This window comes from Lethenteron reissneri, chromosome 62 (assembly GCF_015708825.2).
Source record: "Lethenteron reissneri isolate LAM-NWPU_2019-01 chromosome 62, ASM1570882v1, whole genome shotgun sequence".
Taxonomy (NCBI): Eukaryota; Metazoa; Chordata; class Hyperoartia; order Petromyzontiformes; family Petromyzontidae; genus Lethenteron; species Lethenteron reissneri.
Window position 1 is genome coordinate 202,968 of NC_083840.1, and position 23,727 is coordinate 226,694.

At 47.8% G+C, this 23,727-nt stretch overlaps 1 long non-coding RNA gene across 2 annotated transcripts; it reads right to left on the bottom strand.

Annotated features, from left to right (window-relative positions):
• Nucleotides 1-19,121: 19,121 nt before the first annotated feature.
• LOC133358457 (uncharacterized) lies at nt 19,122-22,865 on the bottom strand. Of its 2 annotated transcripts, none has more exons than XR_009757086.1 (4): nt 22,802-22,865; nt 21,481-21,547; nt 20,705-20,807; nt 19,122-20,216 (listed from the first exon to the last, which is right to left on the bottom strand). It is a non-coding gene; the product is annotated as an uncharacterized LOC133358457 (long non-coding RNA). The 2 variants fall into 2 exon arrangements; XR_009757085.1 differs by having other exon boundaries at nt 22,778-22,818.
• Nucleotides 22,866-23,727: the final 862 nt, after the last annotated feature.

The window sequence follows — 23,727 nt, forward strand, 5'->3', positions numbered from 1 at the left end:
CTCCACCATGGCCAAGACCAAAGAGCTCTCCAAGGATGTCAGGGACAAGATTGTAGACCTACACAAGGCTGGAATGGGCTACAAGACCATCGCCAAGCAGCTTGATGAGAAGGTGACAACAGTTGGTGCGATTATTCGCAAATGGAATAAACACAAATAACTGTCAATCTCCCTAGGCCTGGGGGCTCCATGCAAGATCTCACCTCGCGGAGTTGCAATGATCATGAGAACGGTGAGGAATCAGCCCAGAACTACATGGGAGGATCTTGTCAATGATCTCAAGGCAGCTGGGACCATAATCACCAAGAAAACAGTTGGTAACACACTACGCCGTGAAGGACTGAAATCCTGCAGTGCCCGCAAGGTCCCCCCTGCTCAAGAAAGCACATATACATGCCCGTCTGAAGTTTGCCAATAAACATCTGAATGATTCAGAGGACAACTGGGTGAAAGTGTTGTGGTCAGATGAGACCAAAATGGAGCTCTTTGGCATCAACTCAACTCGCCGTGTTTGGAGGAGGAGGAATGCTGCCTATGACCCCAAGAACACCATCCCCACCGTCAAACATGGAGGTGGAAACATTATGCTTTGGGGGTGTTTTTCTGCTAAGGGGACAGGACAAATTCACCGCATCAAAGGGACGATGGACGGGGCCATGTACCGTCAAATCTTGGGTGAGAACCTCCTTCCCTCGGCCAGGGCATTGGACATGGATCGTGGATGGGTATTCCAGCATGACAATGACCCAAAACACACGGGCAAGGCAACAAAGGAGTAGCTCAAGAAGAAGCACATTAAGGTCCTGGAGTGGCCTAGCCAGTCTCCAGACCTTAATCCCATAGAAAATCTGTGGAAGGAGCTGAAGGTTCGAGTTGCCAAACGTCAGCCTCGAAACCTTAATGACTTGGAGAAGATCTGCAAAGAGGAGTGGGACAAAATCCCTCCTGAGATGTGTGCAAACCTGGTGGCCAATTACAAGAAACGTCTGACCTCTGTGATTGCCAACAAGGGTTTTCCCACCAAGTAATAAGTCATGTTTTGCAGAGGGGTCAATTACTTATTTCCCTCATTAAAAAATGCAAATCAATTTATAACATTTTTGACATGCGTTTTTCTGGATTTTATTGTTATTCTGTCTCTCACTGTTCAAATAAACCTACCATTAAAATTTTAGACTGATAATTTCTTCGTCAGTGGGCAAACGTACAAAATCAGCAGGGGATCAAATACTTTTTTCCCTCACTGTATGTTCCTTGGAAAAAAGGTTTGAGCTCGTGCACACTTTGCCTTTGTTGATGTATTGGCAAACATTTGATTGCTTTTTTTAGAAGAGTAGAATTTCACATTAAAGTGGGTCTGGAAGATCTTGCACAGGAGAGGGCAGTAGGGAACGATCCACCGGTTTTGAACCTTAATTAGCGAGTTCGTGGCAGGTCTGAGCGTTGTTTGAAATCCACCATGCTCAGTATTTCTGTGACGATATCGAGGATAGCCATCATGGGCCGACTGAGTGTCTTTCAAGTAGTTGCGTGGATACCTCTTGGCACACCTGTGGTCTTGCATACATGGCGCATTTGTATAGAACTGTCCACATGGGCCATGGACCATTTGTTCGCAGACCACATAGAAAAAGGACACGGTCTTGATGGAGGTGAGGTCGCTCAGCACTGATAAATGTGTCAATGTGACTTGCATGAATTGTTTCCCTCATCCATAGCAAAATGTGAGCATGAGGAAGACGACGTTTTTGCCACCCAATGGTGTGCAAGTTACTGCTTGTCTATCCAAAGACGCCACCTTCATTGGTCGTAATAAGTATCATGAGGTCATAAACTTTGAGTTTTAAGACCCTCGCTAAGATGTCATGTCTGTCTGGTGGCTTTTGGTTTGGATAAAGGTAAACCTGGATCTCCTTTCATTTGGGATTGCAAGTGAAGGCGATGAAGAGATGGGTTGTGGCATATTGGCTGATGGAGGTAATGGCATTCTGAGTCTTCTCATGCATGTATCTTGGTGGAGCTGTGAAGGATGAAGGCAACATTATTAATCAGCCCACATTGTGACCATTTGCATCTCCTTGCGGATTGATGGCGTCCCAGAGATGAGCATGCTGTTCACACGCAGGCGGTTTTGATTCAGTTGAATGTAAAGAAGTCACACCTAGACACATACCAGTTAATGATATAATTGCTAAAGTAGATGTAGCTCTCAAGGGCCTGAGTCACATCGCTGCAGACGTAGCAAGATCTGAAATCTCTGCAACCCTCAAAAACGCTAAGATGCCAGCTAGCAACATCAGCAAAGATGAGCGTTTTGAATTAGCTCAAAGAGGGATGATATTGTCATCCTCTCAGCCGACAAAGGCAATATCCACTGTCATCATGGACAAAACAGAATACAACAACAAAATCCAAGAACTACTCAACGATGGCAGCTATACAAAAATTAAAAGAGACCCCACCAACAGCCTCGTCTCAAAAACCAAGCAAATCATTTCTGATTCAACCGCATTAATTGATCAGACCAAACAGTTCTCGTTGAAACCTTCTGCAGCCAGGCCACCAAGATTATACGGCTTGCCAAAGATACATAAAGAAGATACACCTCTTCGTCCCATTATCTCTACTATCAACTCCCCCACCTATAAATTGGCTCGTTTTTTTTGTCTGAAATCCTACGGCCTTTCACTGGAAAAACCACCTCTGCGGTACTAAACTCTACTGACCTGGTATCGACAATCAAGGGGATTGCCCTGTCCCCAGACGACCTGCTTGTCAGTTTTGATGTGGTTTCCTTATTCACCAAAGTTCCTGTACCTGATACCATCGCAATCATTGAAGACTTGGTTCATCAAGGACTGAATGCTGGGGTACCCCCCCTGGTGAGACACTGCTTAACCAATATATACTTCACCTGGAATGGAACTTTCTACAAGCAAACTGAGGGCACCCCAATGGGCTCCCCCCTATCTCCGGTTGTAGCCAACATCTTCATGGAGAAATTTGAGACTGACGCCATCCAGACTGCCACTCTACGCCCGACCTTATGGAAGAGGTACGTAGACGACACCTTTGTCATCTGGCCACATGGCCGGCCTGCTCTAGTCCAATTTCTCGACCACATCAATTCCATACACCCAGCCATCAGATTCACCATGGAAGTCGAAAAAGATGGCAAGCTACCCTTTTTGGATGTCCTAATCAAAAGGAGACCTGATGGTTCAATGAGCCACTCTGTCTACAGGAAAGCCACCCATACGGATGCTTACCTAAAACCGGATTCCTACCACCATCCATCCCAGAAGAATTCCCTCATCAAGACTCTATACCATAGAGCCCAACGCATTTCCAACCAGGAACACATTGCCAGTGAACTAAAACACGTACGCCAAGCTCTTAAGGGCTAATGGTTACTCCGACTACACAATCCGCAAGGCCATCACTCCAACCATCAAGAAGGATCCTGTTGAGGAGCCTTTCAAGACCATCACCTTACCCTTCATTGCTGGGGTCACAAAAAGATGTCCAAAATCTTGATTAAACACAAGATCCAGGTCCGATTCAACACAGTACATAAAATCCGTGATCTGGTCCCGTCTGTAAAAGATGTGGTTCCAGACATACAGTACCCTGGCGTCTACAAACTAAGTTGCCTCTGTGGTAGCAGGTACATTGGAGAAACCAAACGACATGTCTCGGACCGCATCCGTGAACATAAAGCAGACCTGAAACACGGTAGGACAAACACCTCAGCCGTGGCAGATCACTGTTACAATTCAGTGGGCTCACATAACATTGACTTCTCCAAGACAGAGGTTCTCTGCAAGCCATCTGGCTATCATGAGAGATTCGTTCATGAGGCGAATTGTAATGTATTACTTACTGTTAGTAGCTCAGCTTATTGGAGAGTATATTTAGTATACTGATGATACTATGAAGTTTATACTTTAGTTTTTTTACGTGGTTGTTTGGTTGCTGCAGCTGCATACTATTCACATTCCTTCCCTTTGTTGGTGCTGCCCCTGCCCCCTCCCTTTGATGCTGCTAATCCTGCATAATGCATGGGCATAATATGACTTTGAAAACCCCCCACCCACCTCCCACGCATTTCACAATTAGCACTATTCGCATTCCTGCATTTCCCATAAATATGCTAAATTCCTCTTCAAATGCAAATTCTTTTGTCAAGGCTCTCTTCCTCCTCCCTCACAGCTTAAAGAGACACTCCAAGCCTAAGACGTGTCATTTAGACTCTGTCTTATCGACAGACATGTTCTTCACCTGAGGACGGCTGCTTGCGTTGTGGCCGAAACGTCGTGAGAATTATTTTATTATGTTTTATTTTTATTATTTTATTACTTCCCTACTACGTGACTTTACCGAAAGAACCAAGAAGATGGTATTTTATTGTTTTAATAATCTGATCGCTTTCAGCAGTGTTGCTTTGCGATCGTGATTTGGCATTTAGTGCTCTGTTAATTTGAGCATTATTGTAGCCATTCTGTCTTAGTGCTTCTTTAACATGTTTAATCTCTCTCACTAGACTTTCACCATCTGACACTGTTTTAGCCCGATGTATGAGCGTCTTGATAAGAGAGGATTTCTGAGCTGGGTGATGATGCGAATCTGCATTCAGATAGGCATCAGTGTGCGTTTGCTTTCTGTAAACGCTGTGTGTTATTTTACCATTTAGGCCATGCCCAAGTAGAATATCCAGGAACGGGAGTGTGTTATTCACCTCCATTTCCATGGTGAACTGAATGGCCGGGTTTTGTGCATTGAGATGATTTAGAAAATCGTTAAGTGTATCTTTACCATGTGGCCAGACAACCAAAGTGTCATCCACATATCTAAACCAAAAGGATGGTTTTAATGTGCTCGAGGCAAGTGCTCTGGTTTCAAAGTTTTCCATGTACAAATTTGCTATATCAGGAGATAAAGGAGAGCCCATTGCTGCTCCCTCCCTTTGTTTAAAGAATTCGCCTCTCCATAAGAAGTAAGTGTTATTTAAAGAATGGTCTGCGAGTTTCGGAATATCTTTTGGTAAACCTGTATTCTTTACCAGTGTATCAAGTAATTTAAGCGACTCGCTCACTGGAACCTTAGTGAATAGCGAAATCACATCAAAACTCACCAAAATATCATTAGGATTAAGTTTAATATCTTTGATCATATTCACAAGATGTTCTGAATTTCTTATGAATGATGATGTCCTACCGATGTAAGGCTGTAAATGTTTAGCTACATATTTTATTAATTTATGTGGCAGAGCCAATTGTACTGACTATGGGTCGTAAAGGGATGCCGATTTTATGGATCTTTGGTAGCCCATACAGTCTAGGTGGTTTTGAAGCCCTTGGCTTAATTAGGAATTGCTCATTTTTTGGGATTAATGAATTTGCAATGATTGCAGTAGTCTTACGTTTCAAAGTATTATTTGGATCTCGTTTAATTTTAATGTAGGTACTTTCCTCTAATAAATCTTTAATTTTATTATCATAATCGGCTCGTGACATCACTACTGTAGTGCGGCCCTTATCAGCTGCTAGGATTTGACTATCTTTGTTTAGACGAAGCTCTCTTAAGGCTTTTGCCTCGTTCAAGCTAATATTTACTTTAGGTACTTTACTATTCTCAATAATTTTGGCAACCTCGTGTCTAGTCATCTCTGCCTCATTATGTGGAAGGTGTCTTACTGCTGATTCTACCTCAGCAATTATCTCATCCACTGGAATTGTGCGTGGGGTAACGGCAAAGTTAAGGCCTTTAGAAAGGACAGAAATCATGTCAGTGGTTAAATCAGTGTTAGTCAAGTTCATTACGGTTTTGTTTTTAAATTGTTCGTTTTTAATAGGGATTTGTTTATTGTAAAGTCTAGAAAATTTGTTAATTTGGTTAGCATTTGTTAGATTAAACACATTATCAGCAGATTGTTGTGTTATAGTATCGATTATATTCCAGTCATGCATGGACACACTATTGCTTATATTTAAATGTAAATGCTTTAGCGATTCAGAAATGTTGGATAATTCACTCCTGTTGTGTTGTATTCTCTCTATTAATAATAATTCGCTAGCTTTGTGTAGTATTTTGTTAGCTTTAGAAGACTTTATGTGATGTGTTATTTTAACTGCGTTTGGTATTACCTTCGAATCTCTGCACCTTTTGAGGAACGCCAATGAAGATTTCAATTTCATCCGCTTAATGCAGAGCTTCTCCAATTTTCTGGTTTTAAGAAAAGTATCCTCCCCATAGAGGTTAGTCAGTTTAACACGTAGGCTTTCGCGACCAATATTATTCATAATCAACGTTTTTGGGTTTAGATCGCGTTATTTATAAATGTGTCGTAACCCTCCACCACCCGACACGGCCAATCAGTAAAAAAGTGTCACGTTGACAAAAGACAAATAGTTCACTGCTTTAGCCCACCGGTGTGTTGAAGCATGAAACCACAACATTTACAATTTGAGTACGACGTTTCGCTGGTAATTGCATCCAGAATCATCAAACCCAAAAACGTTGATTATGAATAATATTCGTCGCGAAAGCCTACGTGTTAAAACGATGACAATGAGATGATGGGGGAAGGGCTGGTTAGAAGGAGGAGGGGCAGAGGCTCAACCTACCTTCCTCAAAGCCACAGACGCAACTCTCTCAACTTCACCGCTTGTGACCATGCTTCAGGTCCATGATTAAGGGCAAAATAAACACTTTCCCGGACTCGAAAAAAAATATGAATAAAAAACCCTATCGATAAAAAGTAAGTCCTTAATGGCTTTATGCAATACCATGATGTTATGCTGTGATGCAATGACGTAATACACATGTCATATGACTTGCTTAACACCTTACTTACCCGTGGACTTCTCAAATTTCGAAAGCCGCTGTTGGTAAGCAGGTGTAGTGTTGACAAAGTAGGCAGAGACTTCCCTTTGTAGGCAACACCGTTTATTCGCTCTAACGACTAAGAGCGTACCTAACACGGAGAGGTAACGGCCTCTCCCACCCGATAGCCTAGAGCAGGGGTCCTCAAACTACGGCCCGCGGGCCACATGCGGCCCGCCGAGGACATTTATCCGGCCCATGGTCACTAATTGGGCTGCACTTGTGAGCACTAATTGGGCTGCGCTGGTGAGCACTAATTGGGCTGCGCTGGTGAGCACTCATTGGGCTGCGCTGGTGAGCACTAATTGGGCTGCGGTGGTGAGCACTCATTGGGCTGCGGTGGTGGGCACTGATTGGGCTGCGGTGGCGAGCACTGATTTGGCTGCGCTGGTGAGCACTGATTGAGCTGCGGCGGTGGGCACTGATTGAGCTGCGGCGGTGGACACTCATTGGGCTGCACTGGTGAATGGTTCAATGGGCCAATTGACTGGACTTGCCCCGCAGGCCTAAGGCTGCCAGCCCTCCCCTGGCTGCGCTTGACTGGCTCTCCCTCCCTCAGCTCCCTCACTTGCCTCTCGGCTCCACTCCCAGTGATATTCCTGTGTGCTGGGGAAGTAGATCCCCAGCACACGCACCGCTGAGTAAATTATAGAGGGGTAATAACAGAGTGATCTCTGATCTCTGGAGGGGCTGCCTGCTGTTTTTCCGTGCTGGTCAGTGACAGACAACCGAGGAGTTGGAAACCCAATTTAAATGACAGTAAGTGCATTTATATTCTGATTGCTATTCATTTGTATGAGGTTATATGTTGTATGTTGTGTAAGCCCCGGTTCATACTGTTGCGATCTCTGAGCAGTGCGAGTTCAGCCATATGCTTGTATGGCTGAACTTGCATTAGATTCGGAAGAAAAAAGGCACATGTGCCTTCTTTTTTCCTGCAGTGGAATCGGATCGCATGGGTCTTTTCCCCCATGCGATCAGATTCCTATGCAAGTTCGCAGATCGCACTGCGATCTGTGAACAAAACTGCAGGTGTAATTAATTTTTAATGGCACCCGCACCAGTGTGAGCCTGGGGTAAAAGCGGAGTTCCTCCAATCAGACTGCATTGATGGGCAGTGCAGTCTGTATGTCTCTGTGTGGGCAAAGTTATTGCTGGTATATTGTTTTTGTAGCGCTGTATATATATTGGTATTTTACTAATAGCAATTTTAACTCCCTAGGAAACAATGATGTCAAGAAAGAGAAAAATTGACTCGGAGTGTAGGATATTCAAAGAACAGTGGACTTATGATTACTTTTTCATGCAGTACAAGGAAAGAGCTGTGTGTCTGATATGCCAGAATATAGTGTCTGTGTTCAAATAATACAATTTACGTCGACACTATGAAACTCAACATAAAGATAAATATGATTGTTTGGTCGGATAAGTGAGAAAAGATAAAATATTAAAACTGAAAAATACATTAACAACTCAGCAAAATACTTTTGTGAAGCAGAAGCAGCTAAATATTTCATCACTGCGAGCAAGTTTTCAAGTTGCCAAGCTAATAGCGTGCACTGGCAGACCATTCGTGGAGGGAGAATTTGTTAAAGAATGCCTTCTTTCTGTTGCCAAACAGATGTGTCCAGAGAAGGCCGATTTATTTAGTACAGTGAGTCTTTCAGGACCTACAATTACACGGAGGATTGAAGAAACGGGAGACAATTTGCATCAGCATTTGCAAAACTCCGCAAAAAAACTTTCCTATTTTTCCTTGGCACTCGACAAAAGCAATGATGTTCGTGATTCTGCACAACTTCTATTTTTTATTCGTGGGACGAATGACTATTTCGAAGTCACAGAAGAGCTTGCTGCACTGCAAAGCATCAAAGGAACAACTACAGGAGAGGATATTTATGAAAAGGTTTGCCAAACTGTGAATGGTTTGGAGCTGAACTGGGCTAAACTAGCCAGTGTGACAACTGATGGTGCTCCTAGCATGGTGGGGTCTAAGAAAGGAGTAATTGCTCGCATTAACCAAGAGATGGACAAACATAACCATTCTCATCCAATAGCCATACACTGCCTCATCCACCAACAAGCGCTGAGTAGTAAATAACTGAAGTGGGACTCAGTTATGAAAATTGTGGTATCTTGTGTTAACTTCATTAGAGCTCATGCACTAAACCACAGACAATTTCAGGAATTTCTGTCTGAGCTAAATGTTGACTATGAAGATGTTCTCTACCACACAGAAGTCCGTTGGCTGAGTCGAGGGAGAGTTTTGAAACGTTTCTATGACTTACTTCCACAGATTACAGCTTTTCTGCTTTCAAAAAACAAAGAAGTACCAGAGCTCCATGATGCAGAATGGAAATGGCACCTTGCCTTTCTGACAGATGTAACAGAGCTACTCAACAGTTTCAATGTGCAACTTCAAGGAAAGGGGAAGCTCATCTGTGATATGCAATCACATGTCAAAGCATTTGAAGTAAAATTAGGCCTCCTCATCAAACACGTGAAAGAGGAAAACTTCTGCCATCTCCCCACAACTCAAAATCTGTTAGCGGAAAAACCATTGGTTACATTCCCAAACAAAACATGTGTGGATTCACTGGAAAAATTGCAAAAGGAGTTCCAATTTACATTTAAAGAGCTTCATCTCCATGAACAGGACATACAGCTTTTCCGTAACCCATTTTCTATTGACATTGAAAATGTGGATACAATTTACCAAATGGAACTGGCTGAACTGCAGACTTGTGACTCTCTGAAAGACGCATTCAAGTCAAGCAACCTTCATCATTTCTATGCATCTCTCCCCTCTGAGACATATCCTCATCTCAGGAACCATGCACTCAAAATGGCAACCATCTTTGGCAGCACTTATGTCTGTGAACAGACTTTTTCCATAATGAAACATTTGAAATCTCCAACCAGATCTAGACTAACGGATACACACTTGCATCACTTGTTACGACTAGCAGTGACAAATATGGAACCGGACATTGACCATCTCATTAGCCAAAAGCAGGCCCATAGTTCCCATTGAAATACTGTCAAGTTTCATCTTCTTGGTTCTTTCGGTAAAGTCACGTAGAAGGGAAGTAATAAAATAATAAAAATAAAACATAATAAAACAATTCTCACGACGTTTCGGCCACAACGCAAGCAGCCGTCCTCAGGTGAAAACCAGGTCCGTCGAGGCGACAGAGTCTGAATGAAACAGCACACGAGCTTGGAGCATATATATAAGCTGGGCGCATTGACAAAGGAATTTGCATATCAAAAGGAATTTAGCATATTTATGGGAAATGCAGGAATGTGATTAGTACTGCATATGCATGTGCATTATGCAGGATTAACAGCATCAAAGGGAGCTGCAGTTACTGCTGCTGCTGCAGTTGCTGCTGCTGCAGTTTCTGCTGCTGCTGCAGTTGCTGCTGCTGCTGCAGTTGCTGCTGCTGCTGCAGTTGCTGCTGCAGTTGCTGCTGCTGCAGTTGCTGCTGCTGCTGCACTTGCTGCTGCTGCTGCAGTTGCTGCCTTATCCATTTTAATATAACACTATGTATTATTCTACCCACCCTAATGTGTATCACACTGCTATATGTTTACTATACAATTACGACACCATACATTACTCTGCACACTGCACCATGCCAGTGAGTGGAACGCGGTCTGAAAGTCACCGTAAACGTGAACACAATCAGTTAAGATCCGAAATGGTTTATTACGTCCTTCCAATGATTGCTAAGCCAGAATCCATCTTCTCGGTTGAAATTGTCTCTGTGTTTGTATATGTGGATCGCCTCATGAACGAATCTCTCATGATAGCCAGATGGCTTGCAGAGAACCTCTGTCTTGGAGAAGTCAATGTTATGTGAGCCCACTGAATTGTAACAGTGATCTGCCACGGCTGAGGTGTTTGTCCTACCGTGTTTCAGGTCTGCCTTATGTTCACGGATGCGGTCCGAGACATGTCGTTTGGTTTCTCCAATGTACCTGCTACCACAGAGGCAACTTAGTTTGTAGACGCCAGGGTACTGTATGTCTGGAACCACATCTTTTACAGACGGGACCAGATCACGGATTTTATGTACTGTGTTGAATCGGACCTGGATCTTGTGTTTAATCAGGATTTTGGAGATCTTTTTTGTGACCCCAGCAATGTAGGGTAAGGTGATGGTCTTGAAAGGCTCCTCAACAGGATCCTTCTTGATGGTTGGAGTGATGGCTTTGCGGATTGTGTAGTCGGAGTAACCATTAGCCTTAAGAGCTTGGCGTACGTGTTTGAGTTCACTGGAAATGTGTTCATGGTCGGAGATGCATTGGGCTCTATGATATAGAGTCTTGATGAGGGAATTCTTCTGGGATGGATGGTGGTGGGAATCCGGTTTTAGATAAGCATCCGTGTGGGTGGCTTTCCTGTAGACAGAGTGGCTCATTGAACCATCAGGTCTCCTTTTGATTAGGACATCCAAAAAGGGTAGCTTGCCATCATTTTCGACTTCCATGGTGAATCTGATGGCTGGGTGTATGGAATTGATGTGGTCGAGAAATTGGTCAATGCGCCCAGCTTATATATATGCTCCAAGCTCGTGTGCTGTTTCATTCAGACTCTGTCGCCTCGACGGACCTGGTTTTCACCTGAGGACGGCTGCTTGCGTTGTGGCCGAAATGTCGTGAGAATTGTTTTATTATGTTTTATTTTTATTATTTTATTACTTCCCTTCTACGTGACTTTACCGAAAGAACCAAGAAGATGAATCCCTGCAGTCACGAAAACTGGCAAGTTTGTTGATTTAACTTTACTTGTTCTTCATTTTATATATTGTATTTGTTCCCGTTTTGTTTCTTCACTTCAAAATAAGATATATGCAGTGTGCATAGGAATTTGTTCATAGTTTTTTTAACTATAGTCCGGCCCTCCAACGGTCTAAGGGACAGTGAACTCGCCCCCTGTTTAAAAAGTTTGAGGACCCCTGGCCTAGAGGATACGTCCTCACACTTGGTGTGCCCTCACACTATACTCTGCTATCGGGAATTCCTCCGCTAAGGGACCTAGGGGAGCCTATGCTCACCCGACCTTGCCAGGGTAACGGGTGCCGCCACTGGGCCATTCAGACCTGGCCCTGACAAGGGCCGGGGGTCGGAAGTCCCAGGGCGCTATCTAGATGTCTTCGGGTTTTGAGGTGAGTGTGGACTAACTCACGCTGGGAGAGCTGCCCTTTTTATACTCCTCTCTCCCAACCGCCTTCTCTCGAGAGGGTCTGGGTCTGACCGTTGGCCCCCCCAGCCCCCTCCCTCAACGGTTATTGTAGTCGTGGGTCATACACCCGTCACTCAACAGCCCCCTTGGCTGTTCTGCGCCCCCTACACACTGAGGGCGCCACTCGAGGTGAGTGTACGTGACCCATACAATACTGCTACGCTAGTAAGTATACATGTTGCGCATAACAATGCCGCTATACAGGTATACAGAAATAAATCCGCGTATACTCAAACTTCCCAGTTGCTAAATTCACGATTTTACGGTTGGCCAGGGATTTCTGCAATCACTCGTGGTTGTTTTTTTCGATACGTATTTGGTTTTCAGAAAGCACCGTTTACGCTGAGCTTGGCATGCAATGACTTTCACCACATCTTTTGTCGAGTAGCTGATTGGGCACAATACGAGCCAGAAGTTAGCCTACAAACGGGCGTCAGCCTGCCAGCAAAAAACAATGATTGCTGCGGCTGCAGCTGTGTAACCAGTTTATTAATTTGCGAGTAACTTGGCGAATTTGGGCTGTGACGCGGGACCACAATCGCTGACTAATTTCCAGTGACATCATGGGGTCTCCAACCCGCGCCGTGAATGAAGTAGATAGTGCAGAGTATTTTACAGTTAATAATACAAATCCTAGAATTATCCAGGACAGCCACCAGATTACAACCGCTGAAATTCGTGCGAATGGCCTGAGGTCGAACCGTGCCATTAATGCTGCTTGTGCCTAATACGTGGGGAATGGTAGCGTAGTGGTCACTGCACGACCCAAGTTCCATTTCCACTGACTATCAACGTCAGTTACGATTATCTAAACCAGTCCTGGCTGGGTCTCCCCAAGATTGGCGCAGCCTGAAACGAGTACCTAATGTAGTGATTGCTAATAGCAATTTCTGCAAAAATCTGTTAAGGCTTCATGGGGGACCTTTGTCTTTGTCTGCCTCGTGTGTAGGTCCTGGGGTGCCTCCTGGGTTTGCGTGGGATACTGCTCCCTGCAAGGATCAATACTTTGGTGAGTTGCAGCGGAGGGTGATAGCTGATCATGTTTGTGTCCTTAGGACCATCTGCCACTCGAAAAGCCAAAACAAATTCAATGGCCACATGCACAAGCTTTGAAACGACACACCAATTATGGTCGTTTAAACTCAACCACTGGGACACGTTGAAGAGAAATCCTCACAACAACCAAATTTGCCAACGAGATAATGACGCTTCGCTCGACACTGCATCAAACATTCAGAAGACGAGATCATAAGTCAGAACAAAATCCAGGAAGCCGCCATCAAACGCTTATACAACACGTCATGACCATTTGTTTTGTTTGGCTGCGTAGGATGGTGGAGGGTATTACGATACAAAATTGGACAGATCTTGGCCCGACTAAAAAAATATTAATAGATCATGAATTATTTCCGACCAACCATGCCTTATGATATATAATGCACCATTGTGATTCACGTTGGTTGTCGGGGCTATAGGTTTCAAGCGGTAAATATGAATTGTGAATTAAAATTAAAGTTAATAAAACCTATGTATTGATCCTATAGGGTTTAACATAATAGTTAATACAAATGTAGCGTATTTAGTATGTGCATTCTTCTGAAAGTTTACAGCTATATATGTACGTTTAGTTTATTTCGCACCATACAAAACCAACAGTACTAATCGGAGGTTTGGGAAATCACAGACGAAGCCCGAAGTAATTGCACGTCAGGGTTAATGTCGCCATGTCTCGTCCCAATTAAGTCATTGGCAGTGTAAATGTTCTAATTCGGACCATGACGTTGGCACACAACGGTCTACTCCTTTGGAATGATGTTACGGGGGTATTTAACTGGCACTTGCAAATCAAACGGCTCAAAATATTTCACGGTAAAAATTAATACCGCAGTCAAAACCCAGGATGGTGTGGCGGATCCCAACCCCACGCTGAGTCATCATGCTAAATTTTTTGCATTTCTGCACTGGCGGCTGTGCGAGGCCGACGTGGTTTGTGACAGTGTTCCTCCTGTATCTCGTCATTCCCACAGACGGCTCGGGGATGCCTTGGAATGAGAGAATATTCTCAGGGAGCTACCCGCTCCACGAGGCGATCGCCACTCACGACCCCACCTTGGTAGACTTCGTCTCTAGCTGCCTATGGTAAGAACCCCCCCTGCTCTTGTCACTCTCCTCCAAGAGACACCCATAGAGTCACGAAGATTTACATAGAGATCCATAGTCACAACAATAACAACAACAACCGCCATTCGCCACTAAGTGGCGGTGATGTCACCACGACGCTTGTGCCAGGCCATGTGCACCTTGAGGCCACGTGAAGTGTCGAACGCCCGCTGGCAGGAAGTCACGGGGCAGACCCAGGTGCCACGGGTCGACTGACTGAGATGACTGAGATGACTGGCTGATGCACCACCTGTACCCCCTACTGTGCCAACTTGCTGTGCTTTAGCCACCCAGCGCTCCGCTCGTTGTTGTGAGCGTCGCTCCTCCGCGCTCCGTTGTTGCTGGAGGGCGACTGCCTCCAACTGCCCAGTAGCGTCCTTCACGAGCCTCCTCCACAGAGGCCGATCTTGACACCGCTGGTACCGGTCTTCAGCAAGTCCACTCAGCTCCACATCCTCCAGTCCTGCATCAGTCCATCTCTAATCCAGCCCATTTCTTGCCCTTTTAGCCCTCTAACTGGACAAACAGAAGCAGCTTGGGCATGCGGTGGTGGGGCATGAGGGCTACATGACCCAGCGAATGCAGCGTTGCCTGCTGGAGGAGCTAATTGATGGGACTGTGTCCAGATCTTTCAAGGATTTGTGAGCCCCTCACACAATCCAGCCTGGTTAAACCAAGGATGGATTGTAGAGAGGCCAGCCTAAATGTTTCAAACCAGCGCAGATGTTCCATGACAGGGGTCCACATTTCACAAGTATAGACAGCCGATTAATATATAATGCTGCCTGACTGATTCAGAGTGAGACCTCTGCTGTCAAACCGGAGCTGATCATAAGCACACTGCCCAGATCTAGAAAACTCTCCACTTTCCACTCTCTACACTCCATTGTATATACACACTTGCACACACTTGCACACTTGTAGCCTACACAGAATATGAGGTCAAGTGCGCACCTATGAAGAACGGCACTGCACACAAGGGAGTTGGTGTGACCATAGCCATGGCCGGCTGCCTTCGTCTCCCCCGTGCTGACGTTCACTACATGCCACACCAGGTTCTCGTATTCATCTGAATCTAAGTAAGTTGGTACATTTGTAAATGCGCAACTATTATAAGCCAGGTGATCACGAGAAGCGCACAGGAAGATGGGGAATCGGTTGTGATGTTTGCTGTTGCCATTCTTAATCGTGAGATTGACTCGAACTCGGCTCGCCAGGTCCGGAACGTGGTGCGCTATCCGCTATGTGAGCGCCAATGCCTCATCAGTTTTTTCTGTCGCAGTTGTTGCCCCTGCTGCTCGCACCCGTCGCCCTCATCATCGTCCTCCCCGTCGTCGTCGTTGCCGCACAGCGACCCGGCGTCCCGTCTGGCGGCCGCCCGCAGCGGACATCCCCATACTTCCAGACCCTCGCCGTGGCCGACTTGCAGTGCCAGCGCCCCGAGCCGGCCTCCCTGAGCTCGCGGGAGGATCTCGACCACTGGTAAAATGGTCATGGCCAGCCCAAGTTCGAGTGCGCGGCCTCCCTTCTTACAGTTGGCCCAACTCCGAATTGGAGCTGGAGCAAACATCCCCAAGTCAGCAGCCTCTCACCACCGGTGTGACAGTTCAGAACTGGTTTCTACTGCATTGCACACAATACCTGCTTGACGACTCGATGTGTGATCACGGCCACGATGTACCACTCCGCTACTCCTTACGCAATCATCTGGCTCGATCACCTCTATCCAATCAGAGCGGTCTACATCAGCCGCTTGTACTGCCATCCACGCGCCCACCACTCGCTCTGCCTGTCGATTACCTTCAACCCAATGGCTTTGAATACACCACACAATCTCATTGACTCTGGGAGAGTAAGCAGGCCTGGGCTTAGTGCTTAGATGGGAGACTCCCTGGGAATACCGGGTGTTGTGGGCTTAGGCCACCAGATGACTAGTCGAAGGCGTGCATCGATGGATTCTTGATTCCATCTATCCGTATCATTGAGGTACATCCTTGTCATATGCATGGCGTTCTACTTGGTACCGTTTCTTCCCACATGCACCACTCTATTCAATTGGCCAAACATTCCAATTTAGCGGGAGCCTCCTGATAATGTCTTAAGACTCAGTAGGGCTCTCCTGGGTAAACAGAAGGCAGCTTTCACATTTTGTTATTATCGGTCACCCTTTAACCCTTGTCTCTATACACCAACCTGCAACATGTTCAGAACTCATCCAGCTGACTGTTCATCAACCCACCCTGGCCACCTGCTTCCCATCAGCTGTTCCCTCACTTGGCCATTCGTCCGAATGGAGGCAAGGGTTGGTCACTGGGGAGACAGAGTGAGCCGGGCCTAGTTCTGGCCACCCACTCCGTGCTGGCCACTTCACCCCCTCATGTGCCGTCCCGGCCTTAGCAGATGTTCGCTCGCAACATTTGCCCCGGCGGTCTCTTGAGGCGATGGGAGGGATCTCTGTCCTCTTGAGTTGGTGACCGAGCAATTGTTTGAGTGACGCGGCTCTCTGCCCACATGTCGCCACCACAGAGCGCGGGTCGCATGGCCCAAGACTCGGGCGAGCTCAGCCTCACGGTCGCGCACGGGGAGCCAGAAGGAAACCCCAATGAGGACGTGGAACGTATCGGCGACGTCCTCTTTGGAACAAATGCCCTCCACCTCCACTCCCATCACTTCTCAGTTTCCTCATTCCGAGTGTGGCAATATCTGACAACCCCTGTGTTTTCACTGTCCCCAATTAGACTGTCAAGAAACTCTCGGCATCCTCTTGAGCGAGTGGAAGCAGCCCATGAGATGTGGTCTTGGTCGTGAAGTCTGTTGCGCTGACGCTACCGACGGCAGTATCGCGCTTTTATTCTGCCCTCGGCTTCTTGTGGTGCTCACAAGGGGCCGGCATTCCACCCCACTCCCTCCCCAGCAACTCAACTACTCTCATTGCGAGGCCACTATTCGATTCCTGATCAGATAATTTGTATGGTCTTGATATGATTCGTATTGTTTCTCAATTATTCTCCGTTTAATGATGAAATGTAATAACTTATTACGTTTTGTGTGCTCTGTTAGCTGCGGTCTCGCGTGGTAGGGGTGGCTAGCAAACCAACCTGCCACACCAGTGTCACATTGACCATCACCACCATGGGCCTAAATGTCAAATATATTGAACGATTGGAAATAATAACTTCTCACGCATGCAACTTGGCGCTTTTATCAGGTGCGTATCGCGTGGCGTGATTAACAATCGCGCAGTTAGGGTCGAAGCTAGTTTTGTTTTGTTTATTGGTCTGGTCGGCCCAAGTGCGTGTGGAGTCCGGGCTCTGCTCGGTTCAGGGTACTGCTGGTGCCACCACGCTTGTGACGCTGGCACTAGTGTCTCTCCGCATTTTGAGCGAGCGCTACGAGGAGATGGCAGTGCGAGCCGAGGCTCTAGTCAACTCCGGCAGGCAGCTGGTACAGAGGTACGAGCAGGAGAAGAGCCGTCTCGCCGACGGGCTGCTCCACCCACGCTTGCACGGATGGCCGGATGACGTCGCGGCCACCGAACGGCCAAACCACCAACCCGACGGACGACCCCCACCTGACCGCCAGCCCATGGGTACCCCCACCGAGTAAATGACCCAACACGCATCATCCTGACACACTGACCAAATAACTTACAGACCGATAACTCGCCACCCCATCCTATGACCCAATAAAATACTTTCGCAACAATATATATGAACCCGACACTCGACTTGCCCACCCTCTGACTCTATAAGACACCGAAGCCAATACAATACACCGACTTGGTGAAACTCTGACCCATCAATCGACCCATTTGACTTCGAGCCTATCCACCGGATCACCAGCTGACCTACTGATCCAATAAACACTCTAACCTGGTAACTTACTGCCAAAATACTGATCCACCAAATGACCCTATAACCTTGCCAGCTAGGCTGATCTAATAATCCAAAAACCCACTGTCCCACCAGGCTATCCCCGCTATGAAGGAGGGACCGGTATTATAAATTAATGTTGTGTTTTTGTTCCGCGTTTAGGCACCACTGCCATTACTTGGCCATAAACGTGTTTAAGCCCAGGAGTGTCTGTGCACTCATCTTTCCCAAATGGAAGCTGCTCGTGGTGGAGGCAACATGTCACGTCTGTCAACGCATAACTAGTTTAGCACCAATGGATTTGACTTAAACCACTCGTGCACAAGACCAGTTGAAAAATTATCCTGACATTTTTATAAATTAATACTCACCGTGAGGAGGGTAGTTCCTTAAACAGCATGCTCGAAGTGGTCGAGTGACACGGACCTATGTTCTCCTGTACGTGCATTACACGTAGTTATGTTCTCCTGTAAACGAGGGCTACTCCTAGGAAAATGTGCACAACGCACGCTGCGCTCCCACGGTTTCATCTTTACAATGAACTGCGCTTTCCATGTCACAGCGATCTGCAGGTTCTGTGCTTGTTTAGCTTGAGGCTGTAGTCATCGCCGCGATGCCGCGAGGGAGTCTGCTGAGTGAGCTCCTGCGCCCCGTTATCAATCGAAGGCTCGCGTTGCCGAGCCACGTGTCGCCAGGCTCGATCGGAACACGACGGTGGCTGGGAGGGCTCGGCGGGTTGTTTAAAGTTCTTGGGAGACATCGCAATGGGGGATCAACGTAGGCTCGGAATGAACTTAGCAAAATTATATCACTTGAGAGAGAAGGCTGCAGATGTGTGCGTCGTTGTCTCGTTACCAGCTTTTGTTGAAAACTTGGGTGTCATGTGGAGCATTTCATAATTCTCGTGACAGACTGCAAAGGCTGAAGTGGAATTCCTCACACATCCGACACGACACAATATACGCACAGACACACGTAAACTTTACCCCCTGTATTTCCAATATTCCTATAACCGTGCTCGATTCAAGACACTTATTATCTCTTTATCGGTGACACATTTAATAGTCATGTTTTTTGCTGGCTGTTTTGTGTGTGTGGGTCTTTGGGGCTGTCTGATGAACAAAAATAAAATTAGTTCCTTGGGTGTTAGCCCCTCCATATACGTAGGCTTTGTTCGGGCATTCCAGTTTCCTGCCACACACGACGACCAATTCAGCTCCTGCCCTCAGGACCCTCTTGGAAATGCAGCTTGAGACCACCAATCACTGCACCGCCACTCCCCAAATGCAGGATACTGCAGCATGCGTCAAAAATAAAATCCATTCCAGTCATTCTCAGCACAACAACGGTTGAAGGTCCCTCCTGTACGTCGCGTTAACAATGGGGGACATTTGATCATATTTCACCACGCTGGTGAGTGCGAGTGCAAAATTATTCCCGGTGTAAGCGATCCGGAGCGTTCCGGCTGAAAGTAAACATTGAGCGTCGCGATGGAGAGAAAGAGCAGTCTAATCACGAGAGAAGAAGGCGCGATGAAGGGCCACTCCTACCCCTTGTAGCAAGCCACCCTCCCTTATCACGCCTCTTGATACTTCTCCACTGTCTATAAATCCTCACAACACGCTCGATTTTTTTCCTTGTTTTTTTTAATCTCGTCGATTCTTTTGAATGGAAGCCCCCAGTTTCAGCGAGGCCGGTGCTCTCCTCCATCCCGTAGGCATTCAGACGTGACTCGCCTCATCTCGTGCAACGTCTGACCTCCATCCCCCTCCTTGCGCTCCTCTCCTACAATGCTCCGTCTCCTCACAAGTTGCCAAGTTCTCCATTCGGTGGCCACACTTCCCCTACAAGGTGACCCTGGCAGCGCGGACCTGGGAAGCTGCGATCCTCCGTGAACGCACCAGCGCTTTCCTTCAGCATCTTCCTCGGGAGGCTTGCTGGGGTCCGGAGCTCCGAGAAGGTGGGAGGGGGGTTCCAGGCGGCGTGGGCCGGGTCTTCACGAACCGGCTACCCTTATGCCGCCCCCTGCTGGCGTGGGGTGGCGACGCCTGTTCATCACCCAAATTCGAAGGCCTCATTCCCCACCGTTCTGGCCTTAGTGACGGAATATGGAGGTGCTTTGGGGTACAAATTAAATGTAACTAAATCGGACTTGATGCCCCAAATAAGTTCTCAAGAAATTAGTTTTCAATTTAGATGATTTAGAAGTGTATAGCTCCAGTGGCTTCCTAATATCGGAAGCGCATCTGAAAGCGTGTGATGTGCTGGGGCCAGAGCACAAATAATCATCCCCATGCAACAGGGCCACCATCATGCAGTCCCCCATGCAACATGGCTACCATTAAGTCCCCCATACAACACTGCCAACATGAAGTCCCCCATGCAACTTGGCCACCTGGATATCACTCATGCATCATGGCCACTATGAAATCTTCAATGCATCATCGCCACTGTGACATCCACCATGCAACATGGCCATCGGGATGTTCCACCATTCACCATGGCCTTCTGTGACATCCCTCATTCCTGTTCTTACCTTGCGGTGATTTGATGCAGATGGAGGCGGTGCCCTCTGAGGACAGCGCCCTCCACGTGGTACAAAATTCGCCCTTATTCCTCGCCTCTCCAGATTGGCTCATCTACACACACACAAAGACAAAGGTCCACCACATAGGCTTTAGCAAGATGTGGGGGATAGTGAAAGCGGCGAGCACTGAGCCAGGATCTCTGAGATCCTGGGCTCCACATTCAGGAGGGTCCTGCTGAGATGTCAGTTCTCAGCGTTCGGATATTTGGCCAATGTCAGATGTCACACTTGGATTAACAATGAGACACGTGTGTATTTAAAGGACACACGCAGGTTAATGGCATCCTTCAAACTGTTAAGAGAAGTAGGGCTGGGCCAGGACATGCCACGGCCACGAGGAACAACGATGGTTGATGGTCTAGAACAATGACGGAGGTGCAGCCAAGTATCGGAACATGTCTGAGAGGACGGCTGCGAGAAAGATGGAGCGACAAAATCGGTGCTTGGTGGATTATTCCATCGCAGGATCGTGAGGGGTAGCAGGGTCTCAAGGAAGGAGGCCTTTATCCAGTAGTGGATAGATAAAAGTACAGTAGATTATTAAAACGTAGAAAGGCAGGTACACAGAGAGGATCTTGGGGAGATACTCTGATAGATGCACACACACTCAGGCAGCCAAGCAGATGCACACTTAGGTGTATGGATAGGTGACAGGTAGCCACACGCGGAATGGAGAGCACACGTCCATTAATACTTCACCACACGAGCCGAAGAGCCACACGTACCTCCATGGTGGCAACTTGCAGAGCAGGGTGCACAGAACTAATAGCGTCTCTCGCGCAGTCCAGGTCTCTGCGTGCGAAGCAGGAGATGAAGCCGAGGATCACATAGAGTCGAGGGGGTGTGATGGCACCCACATCTCAACACGAGTCAAGTCACAATGCGGACTCACACCATGAACCCACATCATCAACACAATCACTCACAACACGAAACACAAAAACAACAACCGACATTCGCCACTAAGTAGCGATGATGTCACCACGGCACCTGTGCCAGGCCAGGTGCACTTTCAGGCCACGCGAAGTGTCGAAGGCTCGCTGACAAGATGTCACGGGACAGACCCAGGTTCCAAAGGTTGGCTGAGATGCTTGGTAGATACACCAGCTGTATGCCCAACTGTGCCAACTTGCCGAATTTTATCCGCCACTCGTTGTGAGCGTCACTCCTCTGCCCTCAGTTGTTGTAGGAGGCAGACTGCCTCCAACTGTCCAGTAGCCTCCTTCACGAGCTTCCTCGTGAAGGATGCTATTTACACCACTGGTACCAGTCTTTCACAAGTCTACTCAACTCAACATCCTCCCATACAGCATCAGTCCATATGGTGGGAATGTGTCCAGATCCTTCAAGGATTTGTGAGCTCCTCACACAATCCAGCTAGGTTAAACCCAGGATGGATCGTTGGAACCACCACAGACACCAACACCACTAACACCATCAACATCACCACCAACAACACCAGTACCACCACCAACAAGAATATCACCATCATCAACACCGTCACCAGCACCACCAACAACACCAACAGCACCACCACCAACACCACCAACAACACCAACAGCACCACCATCAACACCAACAACACCACCATCAACACCACCAACAACACTACCACCAACACCACCACGAACATCAAAGATAAAGATCCCCCTTATAGCTGAAATAAACTGTTGGGGCAAGTGCTGTTAGCCAGCATCACCTATGAAGGCCGGAACAGCACACGAGGGCGTGGGTGGCCAACACCACGCCCGGCCGCCTTTGTCTCCGAGTGGCGATATTTACACACCACACCAGGTAGGCATTTGAGGCTGAGTCGACCTAGGGGAGGCCCAGGACCGGTTTATATAATCGTCACTGGTGTTGACCTTGAGCGGGAATCCAATTCTGGGTCACCGGGTTCATAGCGCAGCGCGTTAACCACTCCACACACACACAGACTCACACACGGATACAAACACACACGGACTCACACACACACAGACTCACACCACACACACAGACTCGCACCACCGCACCACCCACCCACAGCGAGGATCCACTCCTCACCTTCGCCAGAGTTTCTCCCCGCCTCTCTCACGGACCAACTGCCAGGGGGAAGCGCGTGGCTCGAGACGAGGGGGCGGTACCAGGTGACCACGCCCACCGAGACGTGGAGCCCTGAGCCCCCCCCCCCATGCGCACCCCCTCGCCCCGCCCCCTCGCCCCGCCCCCTCTCCCCCCTCGCCCCCCCCCATGCCCACCCCCTGGCCCCGCCCCCTCTCCCCCGCCCCCTCGCCCCGCCCCCTCTCCCCCGCCCCTCCCCCCGCCGAGGCCGGGGCGAGTGGAGGCAGCGCTGTGCATTGTGGGTGGCGAGCGGCTGTTTTGGATTCCCGCTCGCGGCCACCGTCGCTGCTGAAGCGGCGGCTCGCTGGCTGGTCCTCCTCTACATCGACTCAGCCCGAACAAGGTGAGAACCTTGCACCGTGTGGACACATCAGCAGTGGCGGTGGTGGAGAGGGGAGGCAGAGGAGGCGCCTGGCTCACAGCCGTTACGCTCTGGGCGCCTGCTGAGTTCACGGCGCTGCTCCAAGCAGAGCGCGGCCTGCTGCTGCTGATGATGAGGAGAGGCACTGCCAGATTGTGGCTGATGGGATGAGTTACATTTAGTTGTTTTGTATCTGGAGGGACGGAGTTGTTGTCGTGGCAGCAATGGCCTCCACTAGAGGCCGCGATGTGGGGTATTTGGTCTACTCTTCCACGCTGGTCCAGACCCGTTGGAGCGGGGTGGGTGTACCCACAACTTTACCCTCCACACGCGGGGGGCGTCAGCTCACTGCACTTGCAATGCAGAGGTGCAGGTTCGAGTCCATTTCACACTCACCCCGTACTATATGCTGCCATAGACAAACCCAGCGTTAAATTATATACTGTACTAGCAGAAGTACCCGGCTTTGCCCGGGTGAAAAATATATTTCTTAAAAACCTTACATATA